The sequence below is a fragment of the Canis aureus genome, chromosome 27 (assembly GCF_053574225.1).
Source record: "Canis aureus isolate CA01 chromosome 27, VMU_Caureus_v.1.0, whole genome shotgun sequence".
NCBI lineage: Eukaryota > Metazoa > Chordata > Mammalia > Carnivora > Canidae > Canis > Canis aureus.
The window spans coordinates 47,040,081-47,047,189 of NC_135637.1; positions in this window are offsets into that span (position 1 = coordinate 47,040,081).

Here is a 7,109-nt window from a genome sequence, read left to right on the forward strand (position 1 = left end):
TTTAACAAGGATTTGTCCTGCCCACATTAGGAGATAATATTCTGGGAATTTCTAGCAATGTCACAAGATAAAGATGAAAAGTGAATTCAAGAAAGAAGAATTTCAGATGCTACTAATTTATAACTAAGAGTAGATTCTTTCTGATTTCTCATCTCACCCTGAAAATCGTTCATAGGGAATCACAAATCAGAATAATTCTCATTAGCTTTATATATTGGTTGACTGGTCACCTACTGAAGGTTGCAAATGCCTAGATCATAAGCAAAAACGATCAAATCATTCTTGTGGCATTTAAAAAATTGCCAAGATGCTCACATAAGCTGTTTCACTGACCCCACCATACTGAGGTTTCAGGACTTGAATTCTGCAAGATTGGCCCAGTAAGATCACAAAAGTTATAATTAGAACCTTAAGGTTTTTCTTGCCCTGATTCTGAATCCATTTCCTCCTAGCTTTTAGCAGTTGGCATTTCCTGATCCAAATGTACATCGATGACGCTGGTGATGAAGGTACATCCCACCAGCATATGAATGACCATATTTTTTACTAAAAATACAACTCACACCTTCAAAATATATTAAAGAATGGTTATACAAACAAAAAAAATTAAAGCAACACACGCAATTGGTCAGTTTATCTCCTGTTCATATGCATAGTCCTAAAGCCCCAACTTGGATCAACACTGGCATACTTATAAAAGAAGGAGGAGGAGGAGGAAGAGGGAACCAATATGTTCATATTTGGAGTTCTGAAGACCTGAGGAAAAATGCAACAATATTTGTTTCCATGTAGAAGCTTGAAATGTACACCCAGGGAGCTTGTCTCCATCTCAGAAGAACTTCAGGGCAGGGTAGAGATGAAGTAACGTCTCAGCTCTGAAGTGAATGCACCTGTTCAGTAAAAGCATGGACCAGCCCACTTGAGGGGACAGGGGCTTGCTCTCCGGATGTTTAAGCTGAGCAATTTAACGTGTTTAACGTGTATTTTTACCTTTCCTGATGGAAACCTTTTTCATGTAGACTGTTCAGTGTTCTTAGACAATTGTTAACAGTATTTAACGATTTTTGATGATTTGGAGTCATTTGAGGTATATTTTATACAATATTCTCAGAGGTCATCGCTTCTTGAGTGAACAGCGACGTAGTGGGATCAGAAGATCCTCTTGTGGACATACCAAATAATTAGCTAAACATGACCCAGTTCCTTTTAAGAGAAATCCAGAAACTGGATGAGTGATTCCTACCCAGGGTCCCCGAGAAAACATCCACGTGCCTAGGCAGGAAAAGCTGAGACCCACTCCTAGCACATCAGCAGGAGGGGGTGCCAGGAGAAAAGATCTGGGAGCCGACGACATTCAGCTTTCCAGAGTCCTCCAGGCCCACGAGAACAAAGCAACAGTTAGTTTAATACCCCTACGAGCACTTCCCATGGCTTGTCCTTCCAGCCTCAGCTCAGAGCAAACACCATCTGCTCCAGGTTGAATCACCGTGGTCCCCATGATAAAATGTAGTTACCACCCACCACCATCCAAAGTTACTAAGTATTATTGACTCTATTCCCTGTGCTGTACTTTCCATCCCCAGGACTTATTTATTTCACAACTGGAGGTTTGTACCTCTTAATCTCCTTCACCTATTTTGCCCAGCCCCCTTCTCTCTGGCAACCACAAATTTGTCCTCTGTTTCTGTTTCTGTAGGGTTTGCTCCTTTGTTTTGTTTTTTAGATTCCACATATAAATGAAATCATATGGTATTTGTCTTTTTCTATATTATTTCACTTAGCATAATACCCTCTGGGTCCACCCATGTTGTCACAAATGAAGATATCTCCTCTTTTCATGGGTGAGTAATATTAAATTGTGTGGGTGCGTGTCTGTATACATGTGTGTCTGTGTTTGCACATGCACACATGGCAAGCTATTTTTTTTTTAATTTTTGGAAGGTCTCCATACTGTGTTCCATAGCAGCTGCATCAGTTTACATTCCTACCGACAGCACAAAGAGGGTTCCCTTTTCCACACATCTTTGCCAATACTTGCTTTTTCTTATCTTTTTAATACTTGCCATTCTGACAGGTGTGTGGCAGGATGTCACTATAGTCTTGATTTGCATTTCTCTGAGATGAGTGATGGGGAGCATCTTTCTTATGTGTCCATTGGCCATCTGGATGTCTCCTTTGAAAAAGTGTCTATTCAGATCTTCTGCCCATTTCTTAATTGGATTATTTTGGAACAGTGTTTAGCTTTGCCTCTAAGAGCTTAGGTTTAATTTGTTAGACAAGAGAAAATCACTGAAAATTTGTGACAGCTAGTAATAAAGAAAGTGTTAATGTAAGAAAATCAATATGAATAAAGAAAAATCCTTAAGATCCAGTGGGGTATTCCAGGGCTGTTGCAGTGATACAGGATTAAGGAAATGGCTGAATCATAATATATTACGCTACCATAAGGCTTTGGTAGGTACAATAATGGTATTAACAGCTGGCATTGATTGGCTTGTTACAATATGTCTGGGACCATGCTAAGTATTTTGCATATATAATCTCATGAAATTGTTGGAAGAGTCCTTCAGGATGGGTACTATCATTCTCCTTTTTCCAATTTTTTGTGTGTGGATATAAGAGAAGCACCATCCATTAGGAGCAAAATCAGCTGGGATCAGATGGAGACAGATCATAATTAGGAAAAGATAAATGACATTTTTCCTTCTTGGAGATGGGTAAAGAAACCCTAGCTGCTGGTCCACTTTGACATTTTTCTCCTTTCTATTTCTGAACTTGGCCTTTTTCAGTATACCGTGCTGTGGCTGAGAAGTTGACATTCCCCTCGTTCAGGCAGTAATTGGCCTTGGCTCCTTCCATTAACAGCAATAAACATGGCTCAGAGACTGACCCAGGCCACTGCATCTTAGACTTTTGTCACAATACAGTAGAAACAGTTTTTGTTATCAGACAATTAAAATTTCCAACTGTATAATACAAAATTGACCTAGGTAGACTGTAACATTCAAATTCTATTAAATGACTTAGAAATGAGATTTTAAATAAGAAAATATAAAAATTACACACCTTTCATGGTGGCTAATACATGCAAGTTGCCACTTCGGCTTTCAATCATGACATATGTCACATTAGATCTTGCTGCTCTTTGTCCTTAGAAGCAGGATGAGACTGATACTCCCTAAATAACTAATGCTCATTCCATAGATGAATTTCGCCTGTCACAGCTGTTGCAGACCACACTAGAGAAATCCAAATACAAACCAGGTAGGACAAGTTTGGTTTTTTTTTTATAAATAGTTTACTTGTTTATTCATGAGAAACACAGAGAAAGAGAGGCAGAGACACAGGCAGAGGGAGAAGCAGGCTCCATGCAGGGAGCCCAACATGGGACTCGATCCTGGGTCTCCAGGATCAGGCCCTGGGCCGAAGGTGGCACTAAACAGCTGAACCACCCGGGCTGCCCCAGGTATGACAAGTTAAAAGGCAAATTTGTATGTTTTGAGATATTTAGACACACAATCCTGAAAAAGTCAATGGAATCAAGAGATATTTCCTAATGTTTAATCACTGAACTAACCAAATAAATAAATAAATAAATAATAAATAAATAGGCTATTCCAAAAAATTGCAGCAGCTAATTTGCACAGCATGTGTATCCCATTTAAGTGGGGATATTTGATGATTAAAACTAATATCCTGAGTTGACATTGCCAGAGCATGTATTTAATGGAGGGAAGCAAAAGCTTCAAGAAAAATCAATTGCAAAATAATCAATACTAAAAGTCTATACACTGAGTGCATATTCATGCAAATACTAAGATTTGGTAATAAGAGCCAAAAGCGAAAACAGACATCAGCATCCATCACCTGTCTAGGAAACCCAGAAAAGGATCTCAAATAGGTAAGCATAAACTATTTGAGGCAAATTATATCTAGTGAAAATAAAGATGAGCACAGATTTCAAGAATGTTATGTCTTTTATATTTCATTGTATGTGAAGAAGGTTGTAGAATGTATATGTTTTTAAGGGATTAATTTCAGTAACATTACAATATTTTGCTTCATAATGTCTTGCATTTCATAAATCCCCTAGGACATAACATACTGATTCGAGGATTGTATGGACTGTTTCTGATTGTCACAGTCAGTATTATAGGTCCACAATCCTATATTGCACTGAGCAAATACAATAAAACAGAATCTGATGAAGAATTTCAGCATCTATTGATACCACGTGCTACCCACGTGCCAACAAGCTATGAACTGGTAGGACTGCCAAAAAGAACCAAAACAGTTGCAGGGGATAAATAATCTGCTGAAGTGTGAACTTTGAGAGAATGCACAAACCAAGATGAACCCTAGAAGAGGAAATCTGGATTTCTCCCCGGTTTCTGTTAATTCAGGTGACCAGTGTTGGCAGGTTAAGTGTACTGAATCCAGAAACATGAAGTGAGTTCAACTACAGTTACGTGATCTCAGCAGAGTAATTTAAAATTGTTCATTCTTAGTTTCCCATTCTTAGAGCAGGAAAATAATGGTATATGCCTCATAGGTTTGTTGTGAGGTTTGAATGAAACAGTGTTTAAAACACTTGAGTATATCTAGGGAAGTGTTCAGAAATTTTAGCTGCCCATGGCTGTTGATACTACCCGTGGAAGACCTCTCCTCTTTGCCTCTAAACCACCATTTATGGGGCATTCCGGATGGCTCAGCGGTTTAACGTGGCCTTCGGCCCAGGGCGTGATCCCGGGGACCCAGGATCGAGTCCCACATCGGGCCCCCTGCATGGAGCCTGCTTCTCCCTCTGCCTCTGTCTGTGCCTCTTTCTCTCTATGTGTTTCTCATGAATAAATCAATAAAAATCTTTAAAAAATAAAAATGAAATAAATAAATCACCATTTATGGCCACTTCTTATCAACCTGGCTCTCTTTTTGTGTTCTAGATCTATAGAAGGGGTGCAAAACTAAGAAAACTAAGAAGTTAACGCTTGGCATACCGCTTTTAACCAACACACAGAGTTTATTCAGATTTTGCCTCTTCTCCCATGAACTGACACCACACTGCATTCACTTGTCATGTCTCCTTAATCTCCTCCTTCTACAAAAGTCCTTCAGACTTCCATGTCCTTATCACCATTGAAGAACACTGGGTCATTGCCTCATAGAAGGCGCTCAACTTGGGTCTATTCTAATGTTTTCTCATGACATTTTGCATTATTTGGAAGAATAGCACAGAGGTGGTGCTTTTGAGGGTACATGATGCTGATATGTTTTATTGGAGATATCAACTTTGATCACTTATCTAAGGTGGCGACTTGCAGGATTTGCCCCTGGAAGTTTCCCCTTCATAATCACTAAATATTTCAGGGTACAAAATATAAGACTATGCATATATCCTGTTTTGGCTTCAATTTTTACATGTTCTTTTAGTTCCCCTCCATGGATTTTGCCTATGGAAATCCCAATGGTGATTTTATACTTTTTCTCATTCCTTATATACTTATTAATTATAATTTTCATAGGGGATTTTTGTTCATTCCTCCATCATTTATTCAGTTATTTATATGAACTTGTGTATATTTATTTTATTCTTTGTTTTGAAATCCATGGCTATATTTATTTTGTTACTCAAGTAGTTCTAGCTTTGGCATTTGAGAGCTCTTTAAGATTAGTTTTTTAGCTCTTTTAATGCACCTCCACTTTTCAGGCACTTCTTTATATTCTGTTATCACAAAATGCTCCAAAACCATCTTATATTTTCCATGCTCTACTCCTGAAACAAACCAGTGTTCCAAAAAGCCATGATTCTTTTTATCATAAAATAGTATTTAGAAATTATGATCTCGGTTCTAGGTGTGCTCATTGCTACTGGGACATCACTGATTTACACTGTTCTCAGTATATAGAGCTGGGAAATATATGTATATATATACATATACATATACGCCAACTTGTGCACAGACACATATCCATATTTCTATACATTATACATAACTTTTAAAAAATGAATCCATATTGGTACCTCCCACTCCAGTCTAGCATGACAGGGCGTTTTCTAGCCTTCCTGTTTTCTTATTTGTAATTTCTTTCTCAAACAATGAGAAACTTCCCTCTCTTTATCTATATTTACTTATTTGTTCAGTACTAGTATACAAATAAAATAACTTCAGAATTCCTAACCTAGATTCCTAAAAACTTTTTTTTTTCAAACTAGGGTCTATTTTTGGATATACTTCTTTTTGCCTTTTGCTTTATAGTAACCAGTCAAAACACTGTTTTCCAATGTTATTCACATCAGTTGTTGGAGTTCTTGTTATGATTTCTTCAATGAAGGGCACTGACCACATCCATGTGTTTTGTGTGGTTATGTGATTACTGTATAGTGCAGTACCATTCATTTTGCCACAGTCTGCATTCCCCTCCTCTACCAAATATAGGTTTTGGTTTTGTGTTCATTTAGCAAACATCACATTTTGTGGTGGGCAGTTCTGTAGATTTTAACAAATGTATAGAGGCACATATCCACCACTACACCTCCATCCATAAGGGTATCCTTCCCCCAGATTTTTGCCATGCTATATACAACTGCTCTCCCCATTCCCAATCCCCACAACCATTCGTGTTGTCCTCCTTACAGTCTTGCCTTTTCCAGTGTGCCATATAGTTGGAATCAGGCAAGAAGGAGTCTTTCTGTGTAAGATTAAGATTAGTTTCTGAGCTCTTTTAATGCACCTTAGCGAAATGCATTGAAGACTCATCAGTGTCGATGCGTGAATCAAAAGCTCATTCAGTTTTCTTGCTCGATGGTATTCCATTATATGGATATACTACATTTTGTGTATCCAGAGAAAGAAAAAATCAGGCCCTGAAGTTCAGGAACTGATGTTCATCGCTAGGTGGTGATGTTATTTCAGACTCGTCTGGTATTTGCAGCTGAGCTATACTGTTCTCCTGTTGACAAAAGCAATCTTACAAATATCCACTTCAGGCAGTTACTGTGCAAACCACAAAATACAAAACACTCCCTTCTCTCCCTAAATGAGTAACTACCACTTCTTTACCAATTTCAGCTTAAGCTTTCTCTTTCCTCTCCTCTCTATAGACAAGTT